The sequence below is a fragment of the Gossypium raimondii genome, chromosome 10 (assembly GCF_025698545.1).
Source record: "Gossypium raimondii isolate GPD5lz chromosome 10, ASM2569854v1, whole genome shotgun sequence".
NCBI lineage: Eukaryota > Viridiplantae > Streptophyta > Magnoliopsida > Malvales > Malvaceae > Gossypium > Gossypium raimondii.
The window spans coordinates 55,248,562-55,270,758 of NC_068574.1; the positions used below are offsets into that span (position 1 = coordinate 55,248,562).

General features: G+C 32.5%; 1 long non-coding RNA gene across 2 annotated transcripts; it reads right to left on the reverse strand.

Moving 5' to 3' along the window:
- Positions 1-17,462: 17,462 nt before the first annotated feature.
- LOC105775850 (uncharacterized) lies at positions 17,463-18,330 on the reverse strand. Of its 2 annotated transcripts, none has more exons than XR_008189795.1 (2): positions 18,072-18,330; positions 17,463-17,773 (listed from the first exon to the last, which is right to left on the reverse strand). It is a non-coding gene; the product is annotated as an uncharacterized LOC105775850 (long non-coding RNA). The 2 variants fall into 2 exon arrangements; XR_001127743.2 differs by having other exon boundaries at positions 17,463-17,841.
- Positions 18,331-22,197: the final 3,867 nt, after the last annotated feature.

Sequence of the window (22,197 nt, forward strand, 5' to 3'; positions counted from 1 at the left end):
ACAGACTTCCAATCCCACCAAACTTCTACTACATAAAAGGGCACACTTACAGAAACAAAAATAACATCCTGCACTGATACAGGGGTTTGAACACAAGACCATAAGGTAAGCTGACCCCTTACCGCTTGAACCAGCATGCTCATTCTAGTATAAGTTGACCAAAAATATAACATAAGCCCACCCAAAAGGGATAAGGCTAGGATAAAAAATAGCAGAATTTCTGAAATTGAGACTTGAACCCAAGACCTCAAACATACCCTCAAATCACTTAACCACTAAAGCAAATACATATTTATGACAAAATTCGTAAAAACAAAATTAAATAAATCAGGGCGATACAAATCTACCCCCTAAAAGAAATTTCAGCCTTGAAATTTACTTGATCCAAACAAATGAGGATATTGCTAACTCAGTGCCATGATTCCGCCACAGAATCTTAACTAACGAAATAGATTTTTTCTCCAAATTTTCACATCTCGATCCTGAATCTGAACTGGCTCTTCCTCAAATGTCAAATCTGGTTTAACCTCAATCTCATTAACGGAAACAATGTGAGATGGGTCAGACTGATACTGCCTCAGCATAGAGACGTGAAATACGTCATGAATATGGTCTAACTCTGGAGGTAACTCAAACTGATAAGCAACCGGTTCCACATGCTTCAGAATCCAATACGACTCAATGAACCTAGGGCTCAACTTGCTCTTACGTCCAAACCACAGAACCTTATTCCACAAAGATACCTTCAGGTTTGGGGTGTTAAAAAAATTAGTTTCATTTTCGAAATTTTATTATTTTAGGGCCCATGCATCTATACCTTCCCCCTGGGATCTATACATTAGGTTAAATTAAGGCAAAAATAATTAGAAAAACTACTAAAACCCATCTACATTGATTCAAAACAGTCCAACACTTCAAAACGAATTCAATTCACCTTAAACTCATTTAATTTCATCACAATAGCCATATAATAATATCATATATGCATGCACATGTTAAGCCCTTATAAATTCGTTTCAAATACTAACAAATTATATCGTTAGATGACCAAAGAAACAAGGTTTTTTTTTTTCAAATTTTGCATTTTAGTCCATCTAACATTCACATATTTAGTCAATTTTTAAAATTCACCACTATTACCTAACCTGATTCATCACTGTACCTAGCTCCGATACAAAACACAACTGTTATAAAACTTTTCATTTTTGGAGAAGTCATAATTGAAATTTTAAATTTTAGGAAGGGCCCAAACACAATTTAACTATTGAGTTAACTTAAAACTTTATGATTTCTAAGATGACAAAAGGGGTTATATTTTTCGGGGTTACTAGATGTCATGTATGAATATGTTAAAATTTACTTATAGGGTTGGGGATCGACCCGTATAAACAATAAAATAGAAAAGGTAGAGAAGATTGAACACAAATATTTATGTGGAAAACTCCTCCGAAGAAGATAAAAACCACGATTGATGGTCACTAAACTAACTATAATTACGACAAAGGCAAACTCATCTATCGAACAATAGTATAGCTATGGTGAGTAAGGAATATCGTATCCACGAGGACTAATAGTACTAGTAATTACCGTTTTTCTATTATTTAGCCGATAAATTGGAGTGATTATTTTTAATTTAAATTTACTAATCTAATTTAACTAAGAACACAACAGAGAATGAAATAGGAAAATAATCGAAGACCACCAATGAGAAAGACAATACCTAGGAAAGAATCCACCTAGACTTCACCTATTATTTTTAATCTAAATTAATTGATTTATTCACTTGTCTCTTGATCCGTAAAAATCCATAAATTATGTTAAAATCTCTTTTGAGAGTAAGAACAATTGACTCTAGGTTGATTAATTGAAATCTCTTTCTAATTAAAACTCCTATCGTCGCATTAACTAGATCTATGGTTTCCCCTATTAGATTCAACTCTAATCCGGTAGATTTATGTCATTCTATTTCTAAGATTGCATGCAACTCCACTCAATTATGTTAGATCTACTATTAAATAGGGAATTTTGCTCCACTGAAATAAGTAAATTAAACATGAATTAATATCCCAGAAATATTAAAACACAAAATAAACATACATAATTGAGAACAAGAATCAAGTATTTATCATGTAAATCAGAAATCAAATAATAAGATTCATCATAGGTTTCATCTTCCCTAGATTCCCTAAGTTTCTAGGGAATTTAGTTCATAATCTGGAATGAAAACATCTCAAAGCTAGGATAATAACAAGACATAAAGAAACTCAATAAAACTTCGAAGGAGATTAAATGAAGATCTTCAATCTTGAAGGAGATCCACTTTTAAGTTGATTCTGATGGCGTTCTTCAAATGCTTTTTTCAATTTTCTCTGCGTGTCCTCTTAGGCCTTCTTCTAATTGATATTTATAAATGTTAGAATGCTCAAAAAACCTAAAAAGTGGGTTTTTCCATGTATTTGGGAAGCAAGGTGCGATATCGACATGGACTGGCACATGGGCGTGTAGCCAGCCCGTGGTGAAATGCCCAGGCCGTGTGTATCCTGTAAAAGCTCTATTTGTCTAATTTTGACTTGTTTTTCACTCATTTTGCTCCCAAATGTTCTCCTTAGCATAAAGATATGAATTTAATAGATTAAGAGCATCAAATTCACTAATTTACATAATTAATCATCCAAAAATGCATCAAGAATAAGATTTAAAATATATTACTTTTATGATATATCAACGACAAAGGAGGCTTCGGCTTTTCACTAAATGATTAAACAAACGAGAGTACAATATGGAGAAAATAAATCTAAATGTGCTAAATATACAAAGTAAAACCCTGAAAACAAATCCCTAACTCGGGAACAAATTACTCCATAGTTATCACGAAACTCTCACTAAAACTCATAGGCAACTGCATCTTGTCACCCTCAAGAAAAGCTTTGCTAATTAGCATGTCAAAATAGGGATATACTGGTAGACTAAAGAATAAATAGAATCGATGTCACGATGAAAAGGAGCACGACGTCGCGATGATGCGACGAATGACGTCTCGACAAGAAGATATGCCTCGTCACGACGTGGCAACATGTATTCAACTTAGATTGGGTTTGTTCTTCTGTTAAACTTTGTTATATTTTCCCAATTAAATTATGATTAATTTAGGAATATTTTAAGTCATATTAGAACTTTAATATTAGTCTATTTAAATGGACTTTGTAACCCTATTTTATGAGTTAATAGAATATCTCTTATGTGAGATCTGATGAAGAGTTTTGGGGAGAGTTTTTAGAGAGATTTGTATTCAGGTTTTGAGTTTTACTCATTTAGGTTATTTTCTCTATCTTGTACTTTTTGTCTATTTTCTCATTATGTGAAGTCTCCTTTTCCCATAGTTTTCATCCTCTCGGATGATTTTCCACGTAAAATATTTATGTTCATTCTTCTTCACTTTTACTATCCCAGTATTTATACGAGTTGATCCCCAACAAATTACTATCAGAGTCTGGTTCAGCTTTCGCAAATCAACTTGTTAAGGCTGTAAACAATAAGATTCGACATCGAGAAGTTCAACGGGTTCACAAATTCCAATTTGTCGAAAGTTCATATGACAACAATTCTAATTCAAAACGACTTAAAAATAGTCATTACCAGGAAAAAGCCTAAAATCTTGACCAATCAGAATGAAAAGAACTTGATGAGAAGACTCTGTCAATAATTCAATTATGGCTCACTAATAATGTATTGCATGATGCACTTATAGAGAAAATGACAGCAGCCTTATGAAGAAAATTAAAAGCTCTTTATATGACAAAGTCTTTCAAAAATCGCTTGGTATTAACAAAGGTGAGAACCTTAGGGGTCACATCAGCCAATTTGTTACTCTCTTGAACAATCTGAAGAATGTTGAGGTTAATATGGATGATGAAAATTAGGCTATGCTATTATTGTGCTCCTTTCCCCCTTCATATAAAACTCTCAAAGAGGCCTTAATTTATGGTAGAGATAAACTCTAATTTGAAGATGCAAAAGGTAACTTATTAAGTAAGGAAAAACTTAATAATGGGTTAGGTTCGGGTTTCAAGTTTGGCAGTCAAGCCTCACTTTTGGTTTCTAGAGGCAGGCAATAGTCTAAGGATCAGGCTAGAATAAATCTAGGTCAAGATCGTAGTTGAGGAATCGTGACAAAACATGTCACTACTACAAGAAGTTGGGTCATATTAACGCATAATGTTATAAGCTAAAAAAAAAACATGAGGGTTGCTGAGAGTGATAAGAAACAGAAGGCTGACGACAATGGTGATGATTGGTTATTTGTGCTTACGACTGAAAGGTCTAAACTTATGCCCAAGGGGATTCGAGATTCAGGGTGCTCTTTCCATATGTGTCCAAACAAGGATTTGTTTTCCACACACAATCCAGTTGAAGGTGGAGTTGTGCTCATTGGAAAAAATTCTCCCTATAAGGTAATCAGTGTTGGTACCATTCAGATCAGGATGCACGATGGAATCCTTAGGATACTATTAGATCTTAAGCATGTGCCTGATTTAAATATGCATCACGTCTCCTTGGAAAATTTAGACTCAAAGTATTGTAGGATCGCCATTGAGTCCTCCGACATTAAGGTATCTCAAGGAACTCTCGTTCTGATGAGAGGTCGAAAGATCGGTAGGCTTTATGTTCTGCAGGGTTCAACGGTGATCGATAATGTCACACCCCAAATTTTATGGATTCGAGATGATTGCAAATAGATGTGAAGATTATTTGTTTTTTGCACACAATGGTAGTTAGTCCACCAATTTATAAGCTTCTGATGAACTAATGTTTGGCGCATAGATTATCTGCCCATAGAAGTATCTCAGTATTTAATTCCGTAGTATTCTTCAATGGAAGAAGGAGTACGAAAAATGAAGAATAAGCCTCATGAAGGTTACCACCAAAAGTATCATACTTCTAGTTTGCTTGGGCACTATCTAAAGTAGATTTTAGTAATGAGATCTAGTTAGGAACCAACTGAATTGAGTGGTCAAATAACATCTATACAGGATTATCGTTTATTATTCTCTTGGTTTTTGTAGGATGTTAAAGGGACAAATTCCGTATGCATTTGACACTTGTCAAGGTCCATTAAGAGGAATTGAGTGTAAATATATATGAGAAGGGAACATCCGAATGGTTTTTATTCCTTCAATATTACTATCTGGTTCTTCTTTTTAAACTTAAATATTCGATTCTTCTTTAATAATTTGTAAGCAAAGGTTTTTGAGTTAATCAGTGGATGTTCCACATCCTGCTAAGTATGATAACTCTTCATCGTAAGTTTTAGAAGAGTAAGGATGTTATGAAGCATATAAATAGTCAGTTATGAATAAGAGGCCCTTCATCAGGGTTGTCTGCAGTTGAGATGTTAGCAATCTATCTGTAAATGGGTTTTAAAGGTGAATCCATGTTCTTTTTAAGCAGTTGTTGCTACTAGTTAGTGAAGGATGTTTGAGTTTAGAACTCCAAACTACAGTATGAGTGAGTATTAGGTGAGTCTCTATCCTGAGTCCTACATGTTAATTGTTTAAGTAGAAATATATATGATGATAACAACTCAGATAATTGGTAGGCATGTGAAGCATAGTAATGTCGTTGCATGTTCACGTTTGAGGTAAATGACTTACTATATTAATAAAATGATGTGTGATGTAAATGCATGTGAAACCAGGTTGGGAAATGTGAATTTGGTTAAGAGAACATGGACAAGTCAGGTATGAAAATGAATTTGAGTAAGTGTAATCTGTGTTGGATAAGCCAACATCCATCTATGATGCCTCTGGTTGGGCAGGTAAATTGCTAACCAGAAAGGTAGCTCATGTTGACGATAAGTATATTCATGGTGATGCCTCTAGTGAGATGAGGATTGGACTGCATATCATGACATGAAAGTATGTATAAGACCATGTGGCTGAGACCCAAGGCATTGTATGATAACAAAAATATTCATGGTGATACCTTCGATGAGATGTAAATCGGACTGGCATTTTCTGAGAAAGTCCAACAGGACAATAACTACGTAACTCTATGCGATGCCTGTGTGGTGTGATTTGCTAAGCCTTACTGGTTTATTTCTGTATTGTCTTTGTGGTGGGTCCTGAAACATCTATATGGCATATTCAATGATCCCTGTGTGGTAGAATCTAGTTAACTTCCATTGTGGCAAGATTTGAGAAAGTTCTTGATTTTTTCAATAATTAATTCTATGACAATGATCTGATAAGTTTTAAGATAAAATGGTTTGGTTAATTCAATGATGAAATTGAATGTGCTTTGAGAGGTATTTCTTGAAAGAGAGTCTACATATATATTTCTAAAGAAGAAATCTACCGTAGAAGTCTGTTTGTACAAGGGCTTGGTGTATTTGTAGTTATGAAAGTTTAAGTGTTCGCTAGACCTAAGTTTCACTACGCTATTTAAGAAAGTAAATTGAGATATCTAGTAACCACCACATTTCAATGGTTTTCATGTCTCGTATAGAGGCATCTGGATCTTATCTCATGATATGTAACTTAGTCATCTTGAATCATTTTATATGGTATGGAACATTTCGTTATCAATATAAGATATGATTTGGGTTGATTCAATATGTGACCAAATTGGTAATCAGATAGCTACCAGAGTCAATATGAGAATCTGCTAGAGTTAAGATCAATATAGAGTTCAATTTAAGAGACTCGTTAATTTTACTATCCACCAAGAGTAGTAACTATGAGTACCCATCCTGAGGAAAAATGTATTAAATGTCTATTTGAAGGAGACTTTGTTGATGGTAGGTTCTTTCTGGATATTCTTTGAAGAGGTAATTTACTGAAAAGAAAATGAAATATGTATTGATTAATGGAATATGGAATTAGACCAAAGAATGATTCATGAATAAGTCAAGTAAGGAAGTTGATGAATATGTATACGCCGAATAGGAAAGTATTTCCCAAAGACCGAGATCAAATCCAAAATCTTCAAGATAAGAAGTCCATTTAGAAAGGCTTCAAGGTAATCTGGGGTAAAACTCACTAGGTTTGTGTGAACTTACAAGTTTTTGTTCATGTTTCATGTTCTACTGTAAGGGTGAGCCAGGGATGCAACAGAGTAGTAGTGAGTTGGGATATTATGCATATAAAGGACATCTTAGGAGTACACTACGCAATAAGAGTCTTTTTTAATAAAGCTTATGTTTTAATGTTATAAATTGTTTAACACTTTAATGAAATTATTTTAAACCTTCTTTTATATTAATGCTGTAATTTGTGATGTTTCTTAATAAATTGTGTTGGCCCTTGTGGTCGTTTTTGTTTCAAAAAAAAAGAAAAGTAAATAAGAAATAAGAAATATGTTTAAAAATATTTTATGCCTGTTGCTTAGAATTTTGTTAAGTGTTTTGCGTTGTAACATCCAATATCATGATCATCGTGACGGGTAAAGGGTGTTACAGGTAAAGTAGAAATTTCCTTATTTGTTAAGGAGTTGGATTATACTCATTTGAAGCACAAGTGGTTTAGTCATACAAGGGAAAAAGGTATGATGGTTTTGAATAAGAGAGATTCTCTTTCAGGTGCAGGAGTTGGAAAAATAGAGCATTGCGTTTATGGGAAGCAAAAATGAGTTAGCTTTGATTTGGCAGTTCAAAAAACTAAAAGTCTTCCAATTTCAAAGTCTTCTAGTTTCAACGTCCAAGAACTGCTTGGAATCAGTTAAGTATACTGCATAATCAAGTTGGGCCCCTAAAAGGGCTCATCAAAGAAAGTGTTATGAAAATACGAGTCAAGGTGAAGATTTGTGGGGTGTGCCTCACATTTTTAGGCAAACCAGAGAAGAAACAAAATTAACGTCATGATAATGAGGAGCACAAATGTGATGGACAACGTCCCAAAGAGGCGGTATGCCTCGCCACGACATGGCGATTTGTATTCAATTCAGACCATATTTCTTCTCCTAGTTAAACTCTACTATCTTTTTCCTAATTAAATTTTGATTAATCTAGGGCTTTAATATTAACCTATTTAAAGGGTCTTTGTAACCCATTTTAGGACTTAAAAAAATATCTCTTATGTGAGATTTGATGAAGAATTTAGTAAAGAGTTTTTTAAAGAGCTTTGTATTTGGGTTTTGCTCATTTAGGTTATTTTTTCCATCTTGTACTCTTCATTTATTTTCTCATTAAGTGAAGTCTCCTTTGCCCATGGCTTTTATCCTCTCCGGAGGAGTTTTCCACGTTAAATATTTGTAATCATTCTTCTTCACTTTTACTATGTCATTATTTCTATGCGTAGATCCCCAACATAAAGTTAATCAGTAAAATTTATATAATTTCATATATTCTAATTATGGGTATAATCAAGTTGAGCAGAATGATATATAATTGATCTACTTGAGCTCTACTAAACTCATTTACTAATTTTTGTGCTCGAGCTCAGCTCCATAACTAAGCTTAAGGTTAATAATATATATTAAGAACAATAACGTAACTTAATAATATAAAAATATGAAAAGTTCAATAAAGCTTCTGAGCTTGAATTCGGCTTGACCAATAGCTTAAGTTCAAGCTCAGACTGATAATTATCAAGTTTAAATTTTTTATGTCAAACTCAAGTAGCTTGTGAGTATCATTATTTTCTTTACGTCACTAATCCTAAGCATATTTTTATCATATGAAATCAAAATAAAATGAATTATAATATTTTCAACACAAAATTCATGTGAACACAAAAAAAAAATTTTATATGATTTTCTAATAATTTGCACATAAAAGCCCACAAAGTTCTAGAAATAAACCTAAATTATATTTCTTTTTATTAAAAAAATTGGTTGGCAAGAGAAGGGAAGTTGTAAAACTGAAATTCTGGCAATTGAACGGACAACCTTTTTAGTTGTTGTAAAAATGATGCAAAACCTAACCTATTATTGTCACTATTTAATTTCAAAAGATAAGTTCTCAAGAAGGCTATTTTAAATGAACATTTCATTTTTTTTAAATGCATAAATTATTATTTTTCTCTCGTAAAAATAGTCATATGTTTTCTGTAAATATATAAAATCTTACTCAATTATTTCATGCAATGTTTTATATAATATGAATTATATAATACATTATTTAATTACATACATTTATAACCCTATTTATAGCTTGAGTTGATTGTCCATGGTGAAATAAAACCCTTATAGCAAAGAGTTAGATTGAAGATTGCAAAATGTTTAACTTTGAAGTTAAAGTATTTGCAAAAGAAATCATCAAACCATCTTCACCAGAAATCAATGGCATGAAACCTTTCAAACTCAATATCTTTGACCAACTCACCCCAACAACTTATGCCTCATTCATGGCATTTTACCCTTTGAGTGAAGCCAATTTCACTAGCACCAACATCTTGCCTCATCTAAAGACCTCACTTTCTGAAACCCTAAACATCTTATATCCAATTTTCGGTCGGATCAAAGATAACATATTCATCGATCATTTCCATGAAGGTGTGCCATTTTTATCAGCTTAAGCTGGTTGTCGATTGTCTGAGTTTCTTAAGCACCATGAGGTTAAGTTATTGAACAAATTGCTTCCATTTTTATCCAATTTTGGAATGATGTATATTTGTAGTTTAGGTAAATTATGTTAGTTGTGGAGGTCTATGAATATGATTGATAACTAATATACATACATTAAGGAAAATTTTGGTAGGGTGGAAACTTAATTCTGTTAGCTGTCAAAGTCTATGAATAAAATTGGTCACAAAACTTTCCTCTCACTAAAAGGGAAAAAAAAGGAAAATTTATAGAATGTATATTACCAATTCTATAGGTTTATGAACATGATGGATAATAAACAAATAATGAAGGTGAAAGGTTAGATTCAATTAGGAAAAGAGATGAATTTCAAATTAATTTAGAATACACCTTTCGTTTTGCTTCCAAAAATTGGGTTAAATTTTAAATATATTTATATACATGTGTTGTAGATATAATTATTTAATTCTTTTAAGTAAACAAAGATGTCTAAAATAACATATACACAATATAATAGGGGTGAAGCCAGAAATTTTATTAATGATCAATTTTTTATTATAAAATTGCGAGAGAGGTAAATATGTAATTTCCACATTGTGTTAATATAAAAAAAATTATAGTTTTTTCAAGGGAAACAATAAACTTGTAAGACCCCTATACCTAATTTGGCCCTTGGAACTCGAAATAGGAATATTACATTCGGTGCCAAAGCAACCTTGGCTATTTACCATGTATTGTGAACATTAAAAGATAAAATTTCTTTTAAACAATCCAATAATATTATATTATAAGTTCAAGGGCATTACTGGTTAATCGAGTACGTTTAGAAATGATTCAAATATGATTTTCAATCCATACTGGGGACAAGTATCGATACTAAAACATGAGGTATCAAGACCTATATAAAAGTATCTATACCCCTTATGAGTATCGATACAAAAATAGCATTTTGGAACTCCAAAATTTCAAAATTTTGATGAAAGTATCGATACCCTAGGCCTAGGTATGGATACCCAGGTTTTAATATCGATACCAAAATCAATATCGACACCAAAATTTCTTTTTGTTTCGAAAATTTTTTATTTTAGGGCCCAAGTATCGATACCTTACCCCCTGGTATCTATACATTGGGTCAAATTAAGGCAAAAGCAATTGGAGAAACTACGAAAAACCATCTGCATTGATTCAAAAAAGTCCAACACTTCAAATCCAATTCAATTCACCTTAAACTCATTTAAATTCATCACAATAGCCATATAATAATATCATATATGCATGCATATGTTAAGCCCTTGTAAAGTAATTTTAAATACTAACAAATTATGTCGTTAGATCACCGAAGCATAAGGTTTTTTTCGAAGTTTTCATTTTAGTCCATCTAACATTCACCTATACTAAGAAACTATGTAAATGCCATACTAACCCTAAAATTCTTACATTCAATCTTTTACTTGGAGTGTTGATGAGATGGGATGCACTTGACCTCGATATTAGCCCGACGGGATCTATTGTACCTACGCGTTAGAAAATTAACACGATAAGCCTGTGAAGACTTAGTAAGTACTTCAAGATTTTAAAAATCTAATAAAAATAAAGTTAAATTGTATTCATTGTATACACATACTTCACATCAAATTTAGTCCCTGAAGTGCAACATTTTCTTTTCTAAATTCATACTTACCATTACTTATCGTAACCCATAAATTGATAATAGTTGAATTACGAAACTGTAGCCTAATGTAGACTAGCTGAACACCTAGGATAACAAAAATGAATCGATAATGCATTGTTAATGCGTATCATATATAACTAAGCATATAGGGCAAATAACAATAAGCACCGAAGTGCAAAATAATATTCGATAAGCACCAAAGTGCAAATTTTACAATGATAAGCACCGAAGTGTGAAATAGTACGATAAGCGCGTTAATTTTCCTTATTGGCATGTCATCAATATCCTAATAGTTCGGGACCTCATCTACATGGGTTTTTCTTATTATTAAACCTTTACATTCATTCAGTTGACAGAAATAATACAACATTGTATTTTTCACGATCTAGTCCTATCACAATAATAGCACTAAATCTTGTAAATTCTATTCACTTTCATCACATACAACACCATAATTTTTATATTAATTATCTAAATTCACTTTCCACTTATTCACAATATCATAACATATTTTAATTTCTTTCAATTTAGTCATTTTCACTATCACATAATTCATCATATAATGGTACACTAAAACTACAATTTATAGTATTTACATTACTTACCTCTACTAAATTAACATAATTATCTAATTAAAATAAATTAAACAATACTAACTACTTGAAATACTTACAACCAAAATTTGAAATGATGTGTTCCTCCCTTCTTACTCTTTGACCTTCTCTTTTCCTTTTCCTTCACTTTTGTCCTCAAACTTCTTCCCTTTTTCTTCAACAACAAATTAAACACATAGTATGATCATATGTTAAAATCTAATCAAACAACTTTCCTATTCCATATAGTGAAATAAACATGAATATTATGAGAGTTTCCATCATTTATTACCTTAATTTCTTAAAATCACCAACTGATTCTTACTTTCTCTCTCGTTTAACTAATTTATGGAAGCTCTTCTCACAAAATTAAGGTTTCTACTAGCTTTATTTATTGTTTTTACTTAAAAAAACATCAAAGAAATGGATGAAAATAAGCTTGAAATTGCTAATAATAGTGGAAGGGCCCTAATGGAATAAAAAGAAAACTTGGTGAAGAAGAGAAGAAGGTGATGATTGGCATGCGAGATGAATGACTTTCTCTTTCTCTCCATCTGTCTGAACATTTCTTAAGAAAAATCTCATGATTTTTATTTTTAAAATGGCCAAATTGCTAGCTAGTCCTTTGGCCTTTCATCTTTACATTTTGACCCTAATGATTACTCCTATAAATATCTTATTTAAATACTACTATTTTACCCTTAATCAACTTCACAATTCCATGTATGAATCATATTTTAGTGTGGCAAAATTTCCTATTAGTCCTTCCTTGTTTTTCCATTACTTACATAAATTCTCAAAACCTTCTAAATTTCTACTTCCACCACAACAATTTTTTTACTCGTTCAATTTAGTCTAAGCTTCTACTTAAATTTTCCTATCTCGAAAATATTTTTTGATTTTCTATCAGGTCTAAGTACTTCCTAATTTATTACTCAAAATTCCTATTTAGTCAATTTTTAAAATTTACTACTATTCCTAACCTGATTCATCACTATACTTATCTCCGAGACAAAATGCAACTGTTACAAAATTTTTCATTTTTGGAGAAGTCATAATTGAATTTTTCAAATTTAGGAGGGGCCTAAATACAATTTAACTATTGAATTAACTTAAAACTTTACGATTTTTAAAATGAAAAAAGGTGTAATATTTTTGGGGGGTCCTGGATGTCATGTGCAAATATGTTAAAATTTACATATAGTGTTAGGGATCGACCCGTATAAACAATGAAATAGAAAAGGTAGAGAAGATCGAACACAAATATTTACGTGGAAAACTCCTCCGAAGAGGATAAAAACCACGATAAATAAGGCTTCGACTTTTCACTAAATGATTAAACAAACGAGAGTACAATATAGACAAAATAAACCTAAATGTACTAAACATACAAACTCAAACCCTGAAAGCAAAGCCCTAACTCGGGAACAAAATTACTCCATAGTTACCATGAAGCTCTCACCAAAACTCATATGTAACTACATATTGTCACCCTCAAGAAAAGCTCTTGTTGATTGGCATGTCAAAATAGGGATACAACGGCCCCTTTAAATAGGTCAAGATTAGAGTTCTAATCATATTAAAATGTCCCTGGAATAATTAGAGCTCAACTAGGAGAAGAAGTCCAACTTGGAGTCTAAGATGCGGCTACATTTAGTGAGATATCGTCATGATGACGCAAGGTCACAACTCTCCTCATCATGACGTCTCTCCTGCTCTTACCTCAACAGATCATCGCCTTGTCCTGACAACCCTCGTCATGATGTCGTCCCTTGCTCGTCATGTCGTCACAACGTCACATATCTCATCATCGTAACATCGCACGTCTATTTATAATAAGTTCTTGCAAAACGTTCAATAAATGTGAGGCACACCCCACAAATCTCCAGCTTCACTTGTTTTTATCACGCCTCCTTTTACATGCCTCGTCACAGACCAAATTCAAATTTTTAATACTGTCAACCAAGTCTAAATCGTGCTCAAACTTCAAAACTAAAAGACTACTAGTCTTTAAATCAAAGTTGTATAATGTAACAAGGGTCAGTAATACCCAAACAGGAGAGAAAATATTAACTTTCTCCACTTGATTGTAACCCTGTACGACCAGCCTTGCCTCAAACATTTTGCGAATCATTCGAGTCCTAAAGACCAAGAAAGCGACAAACCAAAGAAGAGGAGCACGACGTTAAGATGACACGATAGATGATATTCTGACGAGGCGATATGCCTCATCACGACGTGGCAACATGTATTCAACTTAGACTAGGTTTGTTCTTCTAGTTAAACTCTATTATAATTTTCAAATTAAATTCTGATTAATCTAGGAATATTTTAAGTCATATTAGAAATTTAATATTAGCCTATTTAAAAGGACTTTGTAACATTTTTTTATGAGTTAACAGAAGATCTCTTATGTGAGAAATGAAGAAGAGTTTTGGGGAGAGTTTTTTAGAGGGATTTGTATTCAGGTTTTGGGTTTTACTCATTTAGGTTATTTTGATCATCTTGTACTCTTCGTTTATTTTCTAATTATGTGAAGTCTCCTTTTCACCTGGTTTTCATCCTCTTCGGAGGAATTTTCCATGTAAAATATTTATGTTCATTCTTCTCCACTTTTACTATCTCATTATTTATACGAGGTGATCCCTAACAAACTGGTATCAAATTTTGGTTCAACATTCACAGATTGACTCATTCAGGATGGAAACAATGAGATTTGACATCAAGAAGTTTGATTACAAGTTCGGATGACGGCAATTCTAATTTAAAACGGCTAAAAAAGAGTCGTTACCAGGAAAAAGCTTGAAAATCTTGACCAGTTAGACTGAGAAGAACTTGATGAAAAAACTCTGTCAATAATTCAGTTGTGGCTCACTAACAATGTATTGCATGAGGTACTTATAGAGAAAACGATAGTAGCCTTATGAAGAAAATTAGAAGCTCTATATATGACAAGGTCTCTCAGAAAAACGTTTGGTATTGACGAAGGTGAGAAGCTTAGGGGTCACATCAGTTAATTTGTTACTCTCTTGAACAATTTGAAGAATGTTGAGGTTAATATAGATGATGAAGATTAGACTATGCTATTATTGTGCTTTGTTCCCCCCCTTCGTATAAAACTTTCAAAGAGGCCATTTATTTATGGTAGAGATAAACTCTCATTTGAAGATGCAAAAGGTAACTTGTTGAGTAAGGAAAAACTCAATAATGAGTTAGGTTTGGGTATCAATTTTGGCAGTCAAGCCTCACTTTTGGTTTCTAGAGGCAGGCAACATATGTTACTACTACAAGAAGTTAGGTCATATTAAGGCATAATGTTATAAGCTGAAAAATAAAAACATGAGGGCTGCTGATAGTGACGAGGAACTGAAGGCTGACGTAGCTAATGCTAGTGTGGCTGAGGACAATGGTGATGATTGGTTGTTGGTGCCTACAATTGAAAGGTCTAAACTTACGTCCAACTGGATTCTAGATTCAAGGTGCTCTTTCCATATGTTTCCAAACAAGGATTTGTTCTCCACATACAGTCTAATTGAAGGCGGAGTTGTGCTTATGAGGAACAATTCACCCTATAAGGTAACCGATGTTGGTACCGTTCAGATCAGGGTGCACGACGGAATCATTAAGACACTATTAGATGTTAAGCATGTATTTTATTTAAAGAAGAATCACATATCCTTTGAAAATTTAGACTTGAAGGGTTGTAGGATTGCCATCAAGTCTAGCAGCATTAAGGTATCTTAAGGAATTCTAGTTCTGATGAGAGATCGAAAGACTGGTAGTCTTTATGTTCTGCAGGGTTCATTTTATACACATACTTCACATCAAATTTAGTCCCTGAAGTTCAACATTTTTTTTCTAAATTCGTACTTACCATTAATTACCGTAACCCACAAATTGATAATAGTTGAATTACGATACTGTAGCCCAATGTAGACTAGCTAAACACTTAGGATAATGAAAATGAATCGATAATGCATTGTTAATACATATCATATATCACTAAGCACATGGTACAAATAACAATAAGCACTGAAGTGCAAAATAATATCAATAAGCACCGGAGTGTAAATTTTACAACAATAAGCACCGAAGTACGAAATAATACAATAAGCGCGCTAATTTTCCTTAATGGCATGTCATCAATATCCTAATAGTTCAGGACTCGTCTACATGGGCTTTTCTTATTATTAAACCTTTCCATTCATTCACTTGACAGAAATAATACAACTTTGTATTTTTCACGATCTAGTTCTTATCACAATAATAGCACTAAAACTTGTAAATTCTATTCACTTTCATCACATACAACATCATAACTTTTACATGGTTCTTGTGTTACATTTATGCTTATGGTTCACTAAAAGGTGGACTATTTAATGGTTAAAATATTATTGTGATTTTGTCCATGTACTTTAAAATTTAAAATTTAATTCTCTTACTTTTTATTTTAAAAATTTTAATCTAATAACCATCGTCGTTGATAGTTTCTCTGAAAATTTTTCAATTTAACATATTTATTTTAAGCTAGACATCGTCACATAATATTAAGACGACTTAATCAACATGCCAAGTTGATAAATCGGATAGGAGATTCTAAAAATGTTGGTGATTGGACTGAGATTTTTAAATTAGAAAAATATGACATAATTTTTTGCCTTTTATATACAAAGGTTAAATCTCAAATTTTGTCAAAGGACAAGGAATAACGAAATCTTTTAACCAAGAAATGAAAATGAAAAATGTTATCATTTTTAATTAATTATAAATAAAAATTATTTTGTTTTGTTTTAGCAATATGTTTTGTGCATTTAAGTCCAAATGTACTATTTTTATTGATATAACGGAAATTTTACTATTTAAGGTTTACACTTTTCGTCAATTTGATCATGATTTTAAAAATTCAATAAATCTAATTCTCAATATTTAGTTATTTTATCAATTTGATCTTAATCATAAAAATTATCTAAAAATTTATAGAAATTTTTAAAAATCTAAAAAATCCAAAGGGATATATATAAAATTAAACTTCAATATATTTTTAAAATTCTTAGAATCTATAAATTGTAGACTTAACTTTTCTTTCATAAATTTTGTATGCTCATTATATTTAAATTTGTGGAGTGTGTCTCGCATTTTCCTCACGACGTTGCGACGAGAATACTGATGACGTCGTAATGACTCAAAGATGTTTGAAATAGTGACGATGTCCCAACAACGCGACCCATGACGTAGTGACGGCGCAGTGGTTTCCTAACTCAAAGCAACTACATAATAGACTTCCAACAAGTTAATTTTCCTAGTTAAACTTTGATTATTCCAAAATAAATTCTTAGAAGGGTTAAATATAAAATTAGTACCCAAACTTGTCCACTTCTCCTAGATTGGTACTTATGATTTTTTGTCCCAAATTAGTACCTGAATTTTTTTTCCATCAATTAAATCGGTACTTGGGTCTAATGCCGTTAAGTTTAGGACACGTGATAGAATAACATTATAACACGTGGCATAAATGACATCATGATGATATCATAATCTTAAAAAAAACTTTTTTTCTTTTGACTTTTTTTCTCCCCCCAACTTATGTCATTCCTTCTTTTTCTTGAAAAATTTCATTTCATTTCTTGCACTTTCTCAGTAACCAAACAAAAATACACATCCACAAGAAAAGCCAAATCTAAAGGAATCAACAATACAATCAAATTTTAACGAAATATAAAACATAAACGATCTCTTAACAAAAGACTCATTTGAAAGCAAACAATTATCACTTGAAGATAAACCATCCCAATGAAAAAAACCACAAAAGAAAAAAAAACATATCTCTTGACAGTCATTCGTTTGATTATCATCTTCCTTCCTTCTTTGTATCCAGACCCTGATTTTCCCATCTAAACAAAGTCCCCAGCTAGATTTAAAAGCCAATCACTTACCCTAATTTTAAAACAATTATCGCATCCAATCGCGCTTGAATCCAATATTGAAAACCCTAAAAATACAATCCATACAAGAATATATAAAATTCACACATTCTTCCTGCGAATCTTGAATGAAACACTGAAAGGAAAACACAAATTTTAGGATTTAAAAAATTAAACAAAAAAGGAAAAGGGTTAATTAACATGAATTATTTTTGTTGCTTTTATATATTAATGGAATAGGGAAAGGTATTGTAATTTGTGAATTTATTGTGTGGGTTCAGTGGCTTGAAAACTATAGGGAGAGAGATGAGAATATAAAGTATTTAGAAAAAAAAAAAAAAAAGAAGTGTGTGAGAAAGAGATTACAAATTTCGTGTGGTTCGGAGAAGTGGAGGAATTACAAGCCATGGCAGGAGAATCCAAGTGAGGCATATTCTTCTCTGGTTTTCAAATTCAAAGATTTTCATTTACTGCAGTTAGTTTTGCGATTTGGGTTGAGGGAGGCCAACCTCCGGCGGTGCCGGAAGCAGCAACTTGGATTGAGGGAAGAAGGAGAAGAAAAAGAAATTGGGGATTTTGACTAAAATCATTGAAAACGGTAGAAGAAGAGCCGAAACTATAGAGGGAGAAAAGAGTCAAAAGAAAAATAAATATTTTTTATTTTTTTTTAATTTTTAAATATATTTTTTATTTTTTTTCAAATGATATGACATCATCATTGCCATGTGTCTTCATTTTAGAGTGCTACGTGACCTGAATCTAATGCCATTAGACTTGGGTACCAATTTAGTTGAAAAAAATTGAGTATCAATCTAGGACAAAAAAAACCATAAGTAATAATTTGGGAGAAGTGGGCAAGTTTGGGTATTTATAACACCCTAAATTTTGGGGTTAGAAGTTTTGAGCTTTGTGGTTAAGGTCAGTGAGTAGGTTGAGCTATTGTGTTTAGTTGCGCGTTTTGATGTTAGAATGGGCCTGCTGGTTTGGTGTTTAGTTGTATGTTAGTGTATCTTTAGGTCGCGTGTTTGAATCCTTGTATGTGCATTTTAGAGAAATATTTGTATTTTGTTAAATAGTAGATTTGTTTTAAGTTTAAAAATAACTTTTTATTTTTATTTTTTTACTGCTTTCTTTCTTTTCACGTTCTCATCTCCCTCTCATTGGTTCCCCTTTCTTTTTTTTCCTTTTTCTTTTTTTCTTTTGGAAAACAGTTTTGTTTATGGTTTTCGGAGAGCTTAGGTTTCTTTGTCGTTGAGTCGGTGTTTGGACATCTTTGATCGTGAATCAGGTGTGGGATTTGAACCTTATTTAATTTACTTACGAGTTTTTGATTCGGCAATTCTTGTGTGTGCTCTAAACCATTGATTTTGGGTATTTAGTTGTTGAGGAAGTATGGAGAATATTACGTATTCTGATATATTTTTGTTATAGCAAAGGTCGAGGACTGGTTTGTTGGCTAAAACGACGATTTTGGCTTGTTCCAGTGTGGTTTTATGACCACACAGGCATGTGCATTTTCACACGGTCGTGTGGAATTAGGAATTAGGATTTCTGGGCAAGATTAGGTGTCACACGGTCGTGTTCCGTGTGGCTGATTTGGGGAAATTAGTCAATATCCACACGGCTGTGTCCCTTGGCCACATGGGTGTGTGCATTGGGGAATTAGGGTTTTAGTGATTTAGTGTCACACGGCCTAGCCACATCGTCGTGTGGATAATTTGGGGATTTAAGGATCCCACGAGGGCATGTGTTTTGGACACACGGCCATGTCTCCCCTGTACTCTATTTTAACACAAATAGACAGAGAGTTACATGGCATATTCACACGGCCATGTCCCTAGCTCACACAGGCGTGTGCCTCCTCCTACACGGGCATGTTGACCCCCACACGGCCTAAGCATTTCTACACGGTCAGAGCACACGACTGTGTGGCCCTAAGTCACCAATTTTAGTTTCGTGTATGTTTTTTATATGAAATTGTGCCTGTGTGTTCCGACCTTTGGCTAGGCTTTAATAAAGGTAGTTAAGACTCTGATCTGGGCTTCGGCTTATGTGTTGTTTGTGACTATTTGTGAGATATTTGATTCTGACCCGGTTAGCTAGGTGTGTGAATGTTTGTTTCTGTCTGACTGACTGCCGATGTGTTCATTATTTCTGTGAGGTTGTAAGCATACATGCACTTGTATAAAGTAATTTTTGGGTTGGTTGTAAAGAGAAGGAAGACTGATTCTGATTTGATCTGGCAGTTTAACTGTAACTTATTGGTACAACGGTTTACCGCACTGTACCGCATGTACGTCAGCTTTGCTACGTACTATTATCTAATCTAGCAGTTTAAACTGCAACATGTCTGTACAACGATTTACCGCAATGCACTGCATTGTACTTTTATCTGAGTGGCTTAGTCTACATACATGTTGTGTAGGGTTGGATGGGCCTTTCGAGGTCCTAAGTGGTGTGTCTGGCTGGATGGGTGTGATCGAGGGACAGAGAGGTGTTTTGGTTGGATGGGTGGGTTTTCACTACTTGACTGCATTCGTAAGCATCTGATTAAGTGATTAGGTGTAAGTTTGTTTATCTGCATTCTGTCTGACTGACTTATCATTTGTGATTGTTCTTGCGTGTAATGACATTTTGTAACACTGTGTGTGATGATAAGTGCTTTGCTTGAGTACGTTCATTTGGGACGTTGGCTTCGTGTATACCTTCTGGTTCTATATATCTCTGTAAATACGTTTCACTATTGTACTGCTATCTGGAATTCTGGTCTATAATTTTGTTATTAGTCATGTCTCGAACTCACATTGAGCTCGTGTAGCTCACCCCCTTAGTGTTTCCCCTTTCAAGTACATTTTCAAATTCTGATGTTGGACTCGGTATGCGGAGGTCTCGGACAGTCATAGTATTTTTTATAATTTCTGAGTTTATAATTAAACAGTTTTGAATTGTAAATACTTTTTTTAAAAACTGTGGTACGAAATTCTGTGTAACTGAGAGTTTTATGTAACTTAAATATTGTTTTGATTTCTAGCTTGTTAAACTAAAATTTTCCTACGATCACTTCGGTGGACTAAACTTCTAGGCCGGGTGTTGGGGCGTTATAGTATTAATTTTATAGTTAACCTTTTTTAGAGAATTATAATTTCAGCCTTAACCATAACGACCCTAACATTGGGGAGACAATAACATTAGAGAGAAAATTCATAGGGAGTTTTAGAGAGCTTTAAGGAAATTTTGTGTTTTAACTAAAGAGCTTTGTATTTGGGTTTAAGGTTTGTTTTGAATTTCTCCATCTTATACTCTTCGTGTGTTTGCTCATTACTGAAGTATCATTTGCCCGTAGTTTTTTATCCTCTTGATTGGAAGAGATTTTTCACGTAAATTTGTGTGTTCAATTTTTCTCTATTCTTTCTTTTTTCTCGTTGTTTATACGAGTCAATCTCCAACAAAATTTATATAGTTTGATAAAATTTTCATCTTTATATTATTTTGTACAAAATTCACAACCAACATTCAAATTCCACGTTCAGTTATTTTATCATTAAAGCTTCAAATGTCCCAAGGCAAAGTGTATCATTTTTCAGGTAAAAGTTTTTTGCCTTATGAAAAGCATGTCCTTGATATTACGTTATAATTTATAATATGATGGATTTGTTTTCTTGTATTTATAAGATTCCGGATTTGAAATTACATACAGTAGAAATTGTTTTGAAGACAATAATAGGAAAGAAAAGAAAGGAAATAGATTTCTTGAGAAAATTTTGGTGGAAAGCAAAAGCTTGAAAATGGAGCTTTTTTAATGAGGAAATGAAATTATTTTTGTCGAGGGTTGGGAATTCTTATCGGATATCAACGAAAATTTTTTGTATATATTTGGTTATTTATATATATTTAATTACAGAAAAAATTTATATATATCTTTTGAATTTTTAGATGAAAAAACTTTTTTATTTTTAGATTAAATTATTAGAATATATAAATATTAGGATTAAACTTATTAATTTTTTTAAAACTAGGAACAATTAAAATAATGTGTAGACATTGAACATATTATTATATCAATCAAAAGTAGGATAAATTCATGAAAGAAATGGACGCTGTTATTAATTGTTCTTAATTAATCATTTTGAAATTAATAAGAATTAAAATTAACAGAAATCAAAAAGTTTAATTTGAACCAACGGAAGTGTTCCTTTTTAACCATAAAATTCATAAGACAAAAGAAAAAGCTTTTAATTATTTTTGTTTTGGTTTTTATGCCACTCTTTAATCTAATTACATTAAATTTTGATTAAATCTACATTTAAATTAAGTTGAATTTTCAAATGGAGACAGCTTTTTTTAGTGAGATATCTCCATTCAACTTAAAATTTTACCTAAAACATCAACTTTCTTAGGATTGTATTTTAAAAATCATACTTGAATCTCACAAATTTCCGCCAATTACATTCCAATATATTTTTAAAAGCTTAATGGAATCAATTAAGCTTCT